Source organism: Pogoniulus pusillus, chromosome 20 (assembly GCF_015220805.1).
Source record: "Pogoniulus pusillus isolate bPogPus1 chromosome 20, bPogPus1.pri, whole genome shotgun sequence".
NCBI classification, from domain to species: domain Eukaryota; kingdom Metazoa; phylum Chordata; class Aves; order Piciformes; family Lybiidae; genus Pogoniulus; species Pogoniulus pusillus.
The window spans coordinates 4,376,952-4,391,194 of NC_087283.1; the positions used below are offsets into that span (position 1 = coordinate 4,376,952).

At 40.4% G+C, this 14,243-nt stretch overlaps 1 protein-coding gene across 2 annotated transcripts in view; it reads right to left on the minus strand.

Moving 5' to 3' along the window:
* The window catches only part of ADAMTS18 (ADAM metallopeptidase with thrombospondin type 1 motif 18), a 184,877-nt gene that overhangs the window by 140,798 nt on the left and 29,836 nt on the right, over nucleotides 1-14,243 (minus strand). The window lies entirely within an intron of this gene.

Sequence of the window (14,243 nt, forward strand, 5' to 3'; positions counted from 1 at the left end):
TGGTTTTGGTGAAGTGCAATACAAATCCAGTTGCTACCTACATGTTTGTTATTAATAGTAAGGGATACTTTTAGATTCAGGAATGAAATCTGATTTTCCTGGCAAAAGGCTGCAGTTTCAAGGATACTGCAGTCTTCTCCTGCATTTCCAGAGTTAGCACACTAGGAAAGGCAATATCCCTTTGGGGAGGGACAAGTCGCAACGGTTTGGGTTCTCAGTGAGTTTAAATGGCAACGTTAGCAGAATGCTGCAAATAAATGCGCTTGCTAAAAGCAGAAGATGGCTTGGACAGCCAGGTTTCTGTAGGCCTTATGGTTCTTCAGCCTAGGAAAGTAATTTACATAGCCCATTCCACAGTGTGAAATGGATAATGATATGCCCTAGTGGCCTTAACTTCTGCATTCAGCATTTTGGGGCACTTTTCTTTCCCAAAATAGATCCTGCTGACCAGTGCTTAATTGGAATAAAGTCAAAGTCACTCCACTGATTCCAAGACTTAGTTCAACTTTGATAAACTGAATTTGGGTTTCAGTCTGCCTCAGAAGCTTTCCTAAATGTTCAGTAGGGGTCCCACAAGAAATGAAAATATCTAGAAATTGGCTTCCAAAGCCCATATCAATTGCACCACGAATTAGCCAGCTTCTGAAAGTTGTTTGAACATGTCTTGTACACATGCAAGAGTAACTGAAACAATGGCAAATTAGAAACATAACCAAAGAAGCATCAAGTCATGTTTTGTTGCCAGTATGTACACTTGTACAGAATGAATTTTTTTATGAGCATGCATCTTTTTAACAAAGAGAAAGTGCAGATATGTTTCATTTCACAATCCTGTAAATGTTTTCTTTTCCAGCAGCTTCAGACATGTCTCTTTTCAGTGCCATCTGACTGATAGGACAGACAACTTCTTTATTTTTCTAAGCAGCAGAAAGTTTTCTTGATCACTAATCATAAAAAAATAACAAAACATAATCTTCCCCCCTCTGTCCTTCTCTCCCTTCTTCCCTCCTGCCTTCCTTTCTCTCTTCTTCTCAAGGAGAAGGAGCAATCTCTAACTCCTATGCATGTAATTCCACCAAAATCTTTGCATATCACACACAGGATACTAGTTTCCAAGGTGCACTGCAGGGAATATGGCCTTTCCACTTATTATTATTAATAGAATCACTTTTTAATGATACTACTATAATCAGCAGTGATTCTAAGCTGAGTAGAGATCACCAACACTAGAACTTGCCACCTCCGTTTCCCTAGCCAAACATATATGCCAAGTGCATAGGCTACAAAATAACAGCATGGGCTCCATCATTCAATTACAAGGCTCCCATTAATTCAGGCAGATAATCTGAGATTTTCAGTTACTGTGGGAATTTTCAAAGTAATTAATGGCTTTTGGACAACATGACATCATTGCAATGACTGACATTTGGTTGAACTTAATATGTCACTTAGCATTCACTGCTAAGCAACCAAGCTTCTGGTATGCTGAATGTCTGAGACATGAGGTCAATGTCTAAAGTGTATATGCAACACAATTATTAGTAACTACTACTTGCTAGTGAAAGTGCACTCGAGTTAGAATTTCAGTAATTCTCCTCTTTCATAAAGCTTCAACTTTTAAAGTTGTGTTTCACTTAGGCAAGTGTGTCCTCCACTTGTTCCTGCACTTGTTCCTATGTTAGGTATTTCCCATTTATTATCTGTATTGGTATTTGCTGCTGAAGTACAAGTTGTGTGTGCACTGCAGATAATAAAGCTAAGGCAAGATAAATTGCTTCCACTTGGCCACCAGTTACTTTAAAGTTTAAGCTGCTGAACAGGATGGACTTTCAGGAGCAAAAGGCAGATTCAGAGCAAGATTTGAAGTCAGACTTCCACAACAGAAGACTAAGCACAGTGATTTAGCCCCAGCTGGTGAAGAACAGTTTGACGCAGTCTCCATATGGAATCATAATTCTGATCACAAGTTGTACTGAGAAGCAGTTCAGGCCTAGTTCAGCTTCATATTCCAAATGAAGAGTAACCTGGATTCTCATTAAGACCTTTGGTCACTTTGTACTTTTTGGTCTGTCACTTCTCAGGCTTTCTTACATAGAGCTGCCTCATAAAGGATCCATGAAATGTTACAGCTTTTCACCAAATAATTTTTTCCACACACAGTATGTTGCTTCAGGAACTGGTCCCACCTTTTCCAGGAGTCATTTGGAAATGGTCCCACCCTGATCAAATCTGACCTTTGATTGATTGCTTCAAAATCTACACACCCCAAATGAGAATAACTGTCCAGGACAAGACATGTAATAATGATCTCACCTGACAGAATGAGAATGATACAACTGAAGCAGAGGCCAGAGTAGTGGGAAAAAAATAACAGACGTCTTTCTTACTTGCAGTGCTCATTTTCCTTGCCAAATACATGCAAACAGGAAGGATAATACAACAGATGATCATCTGAACTCCAGAAGTTAGAGACCAAAGTATATGATTCATATATATTGCAACTAGTTAAGAAGAGACATATTAAATAATTCTGGAAGGAAAGCAGCACTTGTCAGTATCATTTTAGTGCTAACACAACAAACTCACAGCTCTGTTTAAAACATGAGAGACATAATGGGTGTGATACCCCTTCCAGGCTCTTCGATGGACCATTTCAGCAACATAACCATAGAGTGCCAGATATTTTTAGCATTTGGTTACTATCAAATTATGCTTCAATTATCCCAAAATATCAGTAAAGTCAATTCATTTTTACCTAATTAGCTTAGCTTTAGCTAATTTAAATATGTTTATATTTTAATCTTGTCAACAAATGTTGAAGGCCAAATATTACTGACCAATGTCTGATCCCACTAACTCCAGTTTGATCACTGTGTCCTTACCTAAAATTGGGGTAAATGCTAACATTCTTACCAAGCTGCAAATGCATGAATTTGCACATAAAAATGTAAATATTGGTATATGTGCATTCCTATGCTCTTTATCTTTCCATGTGATCAACCCTGAGCTCCAGCTGAATCACTTTAAGTCATTAAGGAAACTTAAAAGCCTGTAAAGTAGTGTCATTTTAGAAGACAAATTTATGCTCCAGTGAACCACAGGAACTTCACTGAACCTCCAGGTTTATAATGATCTTTCATCAAAACCAATGTTTATGTTAAGCATATTACTTGCTTAGAATAGAAGTTTTCATTTTGTGAAAAATTCTGCTCATGACCTCTGAACTGCAAGCAAAACTGGAGAGAGACGTTTTGTAAGAGTGTCTAGCAACAGGACACGAGGGAATGGTTTCAAGCTGAGGGAGAGTAGGTTTAGACTGGATCTTAGGAAGAAGTTCTTCAGCACAAGAGTGGTGAGACTCTGGGATGGGTTGCCCAGGGAGGCTGTGGATTCCTCCTCCAAGGGGGCGTTGAAGGCCAGGCTGGATGAGGCCTTGGGCAGCCAAGACTAGTTGAGATGTGTCCCTGCCCACAGCAGTAGATAATCTCAGAGGTCCCTTCCAACCTAAACCATTCTATGATTCTATGGATTACCACAGATGGAACAGGACCTAAACGAGCATGCAGCTACACTGCAAAAAAATGGGTAAAGGAACCCCAAAACCTACCATCCTCCTGCTGAGGACAGTTTACTTCTTAGCCAAAATGAGATGCAAGTCTCTCTCTTGAGGCCACAGAATCAAGGACCTAGGAGGTGTTTGAGTCAAGAATGACTGATTAATCTTTGTTAGTGTGGTTGAGGTTTTTTATAACACTTTTCAGCATAAAAGTGGTCTTTCAATGGATTGAGAAGGACATTCTATTGCCCAGCCTTCTCTGGGCTGAATTGGAGTTACTTTTCCTATTGCCATTTTGAAGTTGGAAGTTGTAAACTGGCCTCAAAAAAATGCTTCATGTGGTTGAACTCTGTAGGTTTTATCAGAAGTGTACTATGATACAGTGACCAGAACATAGAGGCTCTCTCATTGCACACTCTGCAGATCCTCAGAATGAAAAAGTGGACCAGGTTTGGGACTCAAGATTCCTGGGGCCTCTTGCAAATTTACTCCAATGGCCAGATGGTCCCATGAGTTGTGCCTATACAGCTACAAGAATGACTTTGTACAATCACTGCAAATGTCTCCTGTACTGGGAGTTTATACAATCTGCCACACATCTACCAATCCTGTTCATAGCTACTAGCTAGCAGAAGATTTTTCTACTCTAAAACATTATCATTTTGATTTTGCTCTCATACTCTTCTACACAGCCTAAAATTCTTTAGTTTGTTTTAAAGTCCAGCGTTCACATTTACAGTATCACAGTATCAAGGTTGGAAGAGACCTCACAGATCATCAAGTCCAACCCTTTACCACAGAGCTCAAGGCTAGACCATGGCACCAAGTGCCACGTCCAACCTTGCCTTGAACAGCTCCAGGGATGGCAACTCCACCACCTCCCCGGGCAGCCCATTTACCTGCCACCATCTCAAACACAGGAATATCAAAATTGTCAAGAACCTCAAAATGTTGAAAATCATTAAAGTCCTGAAATTCTGGGACCCATTTCAGCAAATTAGAATTTGATGAATTCTTTGCTCCATTTCTGGAGACATTTCTCTTGGCCACACTGAGGAAACCAGAAGTGCTTCATTTTATCAACTCTGAAAAATTGATTAATTTCATTAGCAAACATTTAACAGCTTGGTTGAAAGTGTGCTCTGCATCCACACAGACAACTGAGGTTATAAATCAGTTCTGATTAGCATGATATGAGCTACCAACACCACATCATTAGAGAAGGTGATCAGACTCTATGCTTTGTGGTCATAGTGTGAAAGGGGCTTGTAAGGCAAGAGAGATATTTGTTGTCCCTTTCTTTAAGATGATCACAGGATTATAATATATGTGGTTTCTTTCTCAAAAACAGTCAGATTAGAAAACTGTTCTCAAACTTTCCTTCAGAAGCAGATACGTATCCCCTCTTCAGCAGTTTTTAGCAGACAAAGAATTTTCCATTTGCATCAAGAATATTCAAAGATATGACAACAACAACAAAAAACTTGAAAAGCTTCATCCCATTTTGCTTGATTTCAGTTTTTCCCAAAAGTATTTATCTGTGTATATATCTTTTTTTTTTCCCCAAGAATATTTTAGTCTTCAGATGCAGCCTAGTATTAGACTGAGAGGCTCAGAGTTCACTCTCCATTGTTCCCATTTCCAAGGTTCTTCCCTTTGTGAGCTACCAATGCTTCACTTGAGCCGGACAGCCCGTGTCAGCTGTAGGCATAACTGAGCAGAAACGTGAGCACTTCGAACTCTCTTCTTTCACAGTGAGCTGCTTAAATCCTATTGTTAAGTAGGGTTTAAATTTAATTAGATTAAGCTAAAGACGGCGTCAGCTGGGTTTGATTGGACAATGGAGCCACCTGCTGGCCAGCTCTGCACCCCCGGAGATGGTGACACTATCCCACCCGCCGCTGGTGCAGCACTGCAGAACGCAGGGTGCCACTGCAAGCGGACATCGCTGCCCTCCGGACCCGTTCCCGTGCCCACCACACCTCTCTGCTCCAGGGGAAAAAAAAAGGGCAATCAAACCAGGAAAGAAGTTCCGCATATTTTCCAAATAAGTGGCCTCTAGCTTCCCCTGCCTCTCAGAAAGTCCTTGCCTTGCACATACACCGGTGACATTACTTGGTACTTCTGAGTCTTTCACTTCTAGAAGGTCAGCAGCAGCACACCAAGAGGCAGATTTGCAAAAGGAAGAGGTCTATAACCTCCCTCTTTGTCACCCTTGCACATATACAGCATGTCCTACTGCCTCCATCTCTCCTGGCATGGATGGCTCTGGTCACACAACGCAGTCATGATGCTGCACAAACTCCACAGTTCCCTGTGCAACTAGGCCGACCTGCTGGTAATAGAACATAGACTCTATTCTCACACCCTCTACAGCAAACAGAAAATCCTCTAACAGAATTCTAAGCAAAACTCTTCTTGGCTTACTGTAATACTCAGAAACTCAAAGCAATACCTCTCAGTTTGCCCTGGAAGGCAAAGCTCGCTGGGAGCTCAGGAAACTGCTAAAGCTATGCACCACAGAAAGTTGCATTTGAAACACCACTGTGAAACTCCAGGTTTGGGTCACTGTCCAGTAGCTTTTGAGCATAGCTGTGGCCATGCCTGCCCCTGCATGCTGAGCAGAATGGAAAGGAACAAGCATAGGAAGAATGAATTGGACTGTCTGATGTAACAGTCATTCCAAGACTCAGAATGAAGACAACGGGAAAGAAAGTGGCTGTCACCTTGGAATGCAAATCTACACAAACTTTCTCTGTCTTGCCATTTAAGCTACAAACCAGCTCTGGTCTTTATTACTTTTAGAATTAATTCAAATTAATAATAAATGGTATCTGAGGAAGTTTATATTTAAAAAAAACATAAATTCATACAGCAAACAATGCCACAGCTGGTGTAAGGATCTGGCCAAAGCTGCACTCAAGATGCAAAAGTTGACTCTATCAGCCAAAGCCTCACAACTTCCAAGCAAAGTAAGCTAGCTAGAAAAGACAAAGCCTGAAGAAAACTGTCTAGAACAGTAACAGCAACCAGAGATCATCACAGACTGCAAAAGGGATAAGACACAAGGGTCAGAGGAAGCTCATTTACATGTTACAGCTATCTTTGAGGAGCTCATCAGCTTATCCTTGAAAAGTAGCCCTGAATACCTTTTATCTTTGCCAGAGGTTCCAGGGCAGAATTTACTGTTGTTACCAGTAGCAAGAGCAGTCAAAAAAGGAATCAGGCAATATGTACACTTTGCTTGCCTTTTGGATACGATGGCACATAACATTTTTGACTTGCTGTATTATATCATAATTTTCCTCTTGACTTCAGCTGTCAACATGTCAGACTGTTCTGATCCCCTTTCAAGCTTTCAGGACAAAAGCCCCCAAGAGATTAATTCTTTTCATTCATCGGTTTTCTACTTTAAAGTCTTCCGTGCCTTCAGGGAATGACAGCAAACACTAGAGGGTCAGTAGGGGGTTAAACATTCTTTGACCATATGAAACAAATGTGCTGGCCTAGTCGTTGTCATAGGCTGGTTGTGGGGAAAATTGATTAGCAAATGAAAGAGACAAACTAGCTAACTAATTCTGCACATTTATCTCCAAGAGTTCACCACTTTCAGCTACATGCTTTCTCATAAAACGCTTCTCTGAGCTTTGCTGGCTTTAACTGCTTTGATACGCTTTCCACCAGTGCTTTGATTTTCAGCTAAATGATTTCCACTTAAGGGGAAAATCTCTCCATATGTGGAAGCAGCAGGTGTTTGTTACTGTTTTCCATGCCTTGACCTGCTGAAGAGCTTTCCTTCAATGTTCGCAGTATACATTTCTTAGAAGTCAAATGCTTCTCACAGCACACGGAAGAAGAAAAGGAATAGGGATCTGGGAGTTCTTGTCACTAAAATGTTAAGTTTTAGCAAAACACATCGAAATATTCTAACAATGTAAGTCCTATTTTAAACTTCTCTGAAGGTTTGACTTTGTGTGTGAAAGATTTCACAGCTTCTTTGGGGAATGTAAACAAGCTACGGCAGCTTGGAGCAAAAAAATCTCAAGGGAATATCCTTTACTGGCATTGCATTAGGAGCATTTCCCTTTCCAGATGACTGCAAATCGTAACAGTCTGTATTTGGTTTGAACTTTTGTACCAATTGAGTGGGTTTTTACAATTTAACAAGAGTTAAGTCATCCCTAAAAACTGGTTTTCACCAGGGAGTCTAGCTTCATGTAGATTTCTGCATGATTTCCAATGGGTTCAGGTTGAGGCAAGATCGTTGTGACCAAAAAATGGGCCACTAAATATATATATCTTTAAAGTGTCGTCTTCTGAATCTCCAGCTCTTCAAGAACCAAATTGTTGCTCTATGCTTTGCCTGGAATAATATTTTATGTTACATCTGATCATGCCCTCCAAAATTTTACTGTATGAAAAAGGAATGACACATGTCAGGGGAGATTCTGAATACCTCATGAGAATGACCATACTCTGCAATCAAGGGACAGTTATTTAGGAGCTAACCTACGGCATGCACATGAACAGAAGAATAAATGGGCAAGGACACCAGGTATTGAGCATTCCACTCTAGCACCTATGGTTCCAGCATTCAGCACATGTCCTCTGCAGAACTGAACTCTGCATAAGATTTATCCTCCCATAGATAGCATCTGTGAACTCTGCCCAGAGACTCCCATCTGAGCTGCATCTGCTATTCTAAGCTGCTGTTAACTGAATTTGTCTCCGGATAGTCTTATAAAAGCATTTATCTGTTATCACCATTTCCCTTTTGATGTATGCTTTCAGTAAGTCATTTCTGGTGTTTTGTGCAAACTTGCAAAACAAGACATTCTTGAAGCAAACTGTGTAAACATTTCATACATGCATAACTGCTAAGGCAATGATAATAGTGAAGACCGTGCTAGCTATCTGCATAGCAAAGAACCTGTACTACTGACAACCACCTGAACACAGAAGCTCGCTCTTTGTATAGGAACCCACTCAGAATGCCAGGAAAAGAAATTCTGAAAGAACAAAATAATGTGCCTGATTTTCCTGTATTGAATTTATAGATCCATACTTTTTTTTTTCCCTAAACACACAGCTAAATTCAGAAGGGTGATAAATGAAAGGAACAGCTAAAGGCTACACTAGGGTCTACAAGACAGACCAGTCCCACAGAACAAAATGCCTAATCTCAGCCATGCTTGCTGCTGCCTTTCCTGACAGGCAATTGCCAGCAAGGCAAGGGAAGTGATTTTCCCTCATTACTCTGCTCTTGTCAGACCCTACCTGGAATACTATATGCAGTTCTGGAGCCCCCAACACAAGAAGGATACCAAACTCCTGGAGAGACTCCAAAAGAGGTCACAGAGATGATTGGAGGACTGGAGCAGCTCTGCTACGAGGACAGGGCACAGAGTTGAGGCTCTTCAGCCTGGAGAAGGCTTTGAGGAGACCTTACAGCAGCCTTCCCATATCTGAAGGGGGCCTACAGAGTCTTGTAATGACAGGATGAGGGGCAATGGGTTTAAACTGGAAGAAGAGACATTCAAATTAGATGTTCATAGAATCAACCAGGTTGGATGAGACCTCCAAGATCATCCAGTCCAACCTAGCACCCAGCCCTATGCAATCAACTAGACCATGGCACTAAGTGCCTCATCCAGCCTCCTTTTAAATACCTCCAGGTACAGGGACTCCACCACCTCCCTGGGCAGCCCATTCCAACAGCAAATCACTCTTTCCATGAAGAACTTCTTCCTAACATCCAGTCCAAACCTGCCCTGGCACAACTTGAGACTGTGTACCTTGTTCTGTTGCTAGTCACCTGGGAGAAGAGAATGACCCCCACCTGGCTACAGCCTCCCTTCAGATAGTTGTAGACAGCAAATGAGGTCACCCCTGAGCCTCCTCTTCTCCAGGCTAAACAACTCCAGCTTCTTCAGCCTCCCTGACAGGGCTGTGCTCCAGGCCTCTCAGCAGCTTCACTGTCATACAGAAGGAACGGGTGTCAGGTCACAAACCTCAGCATTTCAATGCTATCTCTTTGTCACAGTACACAGTGTGTTGCCAAATAAAAGAGAGAATTCTGACAACTGACATCAGTAAATCACAATTTTTCCTCCTGCGGACTTCAACTGAGCCTGGTGCACAGCCATGAGTGCTCCTGACTTGCCTAGACTAAATATGCAGCACGAGCACAGTCTACAAATATATGAAAGCAAAGCATTTTAGTTAACATTTCCACAGAATTAATATAACACAGTCTCCTTTTGCTTTATACTCCAGTATACTTTCACCTTTTCCTGCTGCTCCAGTTGGTCACTAACAAGTACTACCCATGGAGAAGGAAGTTTTACTTTAAGGTGCTGCTGGAATTGTCTCATATTTCAAACTAAGAGAAGTGGGGAGATGTAGTATCTCACACCAGGTGTGGGACTTAAGAAAATAAATATTTCTAACCTTACAGTAGTTGTGGCATTCCTGCTAATTATCTGAAGATGCCAAAAGAATTCTGGTTTGTTTATTTGCTTCAGTAATATTCCAGATGAAAACTCATATGGCAACACACCAGGCACAGTGAATTAGAATTAACCAAACAAAGCACAGTTCAGTCATTGTGTGAATTTACATGTTCTGAAGCAATTTCAAAGTTCCCACCATACTTGAATGCATATTAAATTGTAAGCAAAGGAGTAGTTTGATGAATTTGAAAGCTTAAATTTGTGGCGCACTGAGATTTCCTGTCAGGTAAATCCTGGTTCCGTTTACAGAGAAGGAAGTCAGCCTTCAACTGTGATTGTTTTGCACAACAGAAGAAATAATCATAATTTTTTTAAGAGAGTGCCCAACAGTAGCAGTATGATTATCTACCTGCTTTTATTACAGGAACACATAAGCTATACACTACAAAGTGCTGAACAGAATCAAACACAATACACTCCTTTAACTGTCAGTACAGGCATACAGGTATGTGGAAATGTGATAAGCATTCAGCTCCCCAGGCAAGCAAAAACAGCTCTGGCACACTGCAGCAAGTTGGGGTTTTTGCTGGTACCCTCTTGTAGATGTAATTAAAACTGCAGCACCACTGCTCAAGATAGCATGGCACAATGTGTTGTGGGTTTTTTCTGTATCCTGTAATGTGACTGCCAAAATAGCTTCTTGCAAGCCACCTGAAAGGCAATAATTCATAAATAATGCTTTTAGGACAGAAGTATGATGTTCTGGTTCAATTAGAAGCTCACCAAAAATGTGCCAAAATAACTTTTTCCCATCTTTAGCAAATCCTTAAAATTCCAAGGAAGTTCAGCCTGATTAAATCCCTCTCTGTGAGGAAGTCAATGTTTCTTGAATTAAATTGTTCTGCCTGTGTATATCCCTGTAAGTCACAATCCCCTTCGTACTCTCAAGCACTTCAAACCTTAGAGGCTGGCTGCTAGATTAGGTTTTTACTCATAAGGATTCCTGGGCAGGACAGAAAGATGGAAGTTCATTCCTTGGTTTGGAATAAATGATGAGGTAACCACTGTCAAAAACCTCCTGGTTCCTTCTGGGAAGAAAGGTTTGCAAGTGGATGTTTCAGAATATTTTTAGATTCTGTTTGAACAGCTGACAAAGACAAAATAATTGCCAACAGATGCAAAGTTAGAGAGGCAGAACTGAAAGACTCAGCAAATGTCTGGAAAATGTCTTATGGGGAGTTGGAGGAGGATGGGTGAAACAGATAGAATTTGATTGCTGGGACTGAGGTTCACATGTATTTGATTATTACAGGACTAAACCTCAGACTACTTTTATTTCCATTTACCATCATGTGGAGTGCCGGAACTGTGATATTTAGTTCTGGCTGAATAATCTTGGTTTGTTAAAAGGCTAATAATTAAGGCCTTGAATCAATGCTTTAAGAAAATCAGAGACTTTACATACGTGGACACAAGACATGTAAAGACTTATTGAAGAGCAGGTCAGAGCGAGTGACACAATCTCTACCAAGCAACCTCTCTTGTTACAAAGTGTCCATGTAGAAGGCACGTTCAAGACAGACGGACTCTATTTACATGAGATGTTCAACTGAAATTACTGTGGTTACTTCTAGTATGCATTCATAGAGGAATATTCACACAGTGATGTTCAGTTTTAATATATTTTCTGGCAGATCATAAATGAACTATATACTGCCTAAACACGTATAGGTTTCTAATAGCAGAAGAGCCTATGCAGATTGCCGACAGCTGTCCTAACCACATGAACCTTATTTTGCTGTGAATTCATTCATCAAAGGTTAGAGGATGGGCCATAGATACATAATGAACAGTTTGGCTGAGCAGCATTGTCTGTTGGTACTTTTTACCCTCTATGGCAACACCATCCCTCCTGTGGGATGTGCATGAGGAAATATTAAAGATTTGTCTTCCTGTGCTACAACTGAATTTCACAAATGATCCTGATAGAAACAGACTGTTGAAGAAAATGCCTTTATGTGGATTGATTTTCCATTCTTCTTTAACCAAATTCTAAGATCTAATGTTCATCAGAGCAGGCATTAGCAAGTATACTGTCTATGCATAGAAACTGACATTAGCATCCTTAACTGGTAAGTTAACAGCTGCCTTCATTTGTGACTGATTCTATGTAAAGTTAATCTCTGCAAGAATTTTAACTGTCTTTATGTAGAACTGTGTAAATTATTAGAGAAGTAATTACTGAGTCTCAGACTTGAAAACATCTCCAGCAATTCAACATTTCCAGTCTGAAGTCGAAACCAAGAACAAACTGAAAGCCAGATTTATTCTGGTGTAATTCAAAAGGAGGATAAATCTGGTTTCAAGATTCCAGATCATGTTATGTGCAAGTCTGGAAATCTCCCAACTTCTTTTTTTTCACATTTGTTTATAATGGGAAGCAGGCTAATGGGTGGCTACAAGTGCCACCTTTTCCACAAACTCCTAAGAGCCATATTTCATATTTAACAAACATGTCAGGTCTTTCAGTGCAAGGTGGAATGAAATTCTGTATTATTCTTCACTACTTTTTTATGCCATCTGGTGAAATTACAGAAGCACTGATAGCATAAATATGCACAACTCAGAACAGCTTCTATATATGCAGACCATTATGATTGTTTTAAGTCAAAAAAAGCAGTAAGTAATCTTTCCTTATGTGATATTGAGTCTGCCATTAGGTATATCCACCTGTGAGGAATGGTTACAATTTTACCCTACCCTTTGAGCTAGTCAGAAAATTCTTCTCCCCAGACCCAAAACATACCAGAAAGAAAATGCTGACACACCCATGCTGCAAAAGCACAAAGCATCAAAGCACTTGTACCAGATCCACAGGACTTTCTGATGATGCTTTCTAACAGCTGCAATGGTATAGTGACCATCTTCTATGTGTTTACAACTACCACACAAAAAAAACCCTGTTCTTTTAACCTTTTCTTAACCATTTAACCAATTTCCAATAGCCCAGTTCAAACCAGAAATGCACAGACCTCTTGCAGTATTCAGAAACTAAATTATGTATAGCCACAACCATTTGTAGCAAAAAGGGACAGGAAAAGACAACTCACTGAGCTTTGGTACCTCGACAGGTTGTAAACATCCATGCACATTCTGTTTCATTTTCAAGTATGTCCTGCAGATAATTTTCAGCAGTGATAAGGCACTTGGAGAGGCGAGTGGAAACCAGATGTGATTTTCAACTGCATTTAAGCAGACTACATGTGTAATTGAAGTTGGGCATCGACATACTCAAAAATATTTTACATCTTAAAATGTTTCTATCTGTCCCTAATTTGGCACAGGCTCCTAGTCCAAATGAAAAAGTGTCACCTAGCTGGTTAACTACTTGGTGAACGTATCAGGGTAGATAGAGTAAAAGCAGTACCAATAATCAATTTAAAAAACAGTAGCATTTTGCAGTGTGAGGATAGGTTAAAGCTGTACTCTTACTAAATGCTTTACAGTTGTAGCCACCGAGTATAGGCTAGCATAGAGAAGCCTGGGTAGCAACAGAGAACTGGCTTAAAAATTCATTTCAAATAACCTCCTACTATTATTTGCCTAAGGAAATATTCATGTACCTTATCTTGAACAGTTTGCTCAGGTAAGCAGTTTGCATTACATAAGTATTGCTACTGAATTACCTGTCAGTAAAACCAGTTACTTCTTTACTCATCTCACTGGTTTAGTATTGACAAACAGGTCTACAGTCACTGCAGTCAAAGGGATTTAACTGACCTATGGTGTGCTGACCAGTGCTCTTCGGCCTGCATCTTCATTAATCTATCTCAAGGAAATCAGAAGAGTCTCAGATAAAGGAAAAGGATAAAGATTATTTTTTTTAATTCTACAGAGCTAGAACTAGGCTTTGACACAAGAAATATTAGAGAACTGAGTAAAATTGTGTAAATAAATATATTGTTTAAAACCGCAGAATCACACAGTCAACCAGGTTGGAAGAGACCTCAAGGATCATCGAGTCCAACCTGTCATCTAACCCATCTAATTAACTAAACCATGGAACCAAGTGCCTCATGCAGCCTCCTTTTAAACACCTCCAGGGATGGTGACTCCACCACCTCCCTGGGCAACCCATTCCCATGGGCAATCACTCTTTCCGTGAAAAATTTCTTCCTAACATCCAGCCTAAACCTGACCCGGCACAGCTTGAGACTGTGTCCTCTTGTTCTGTC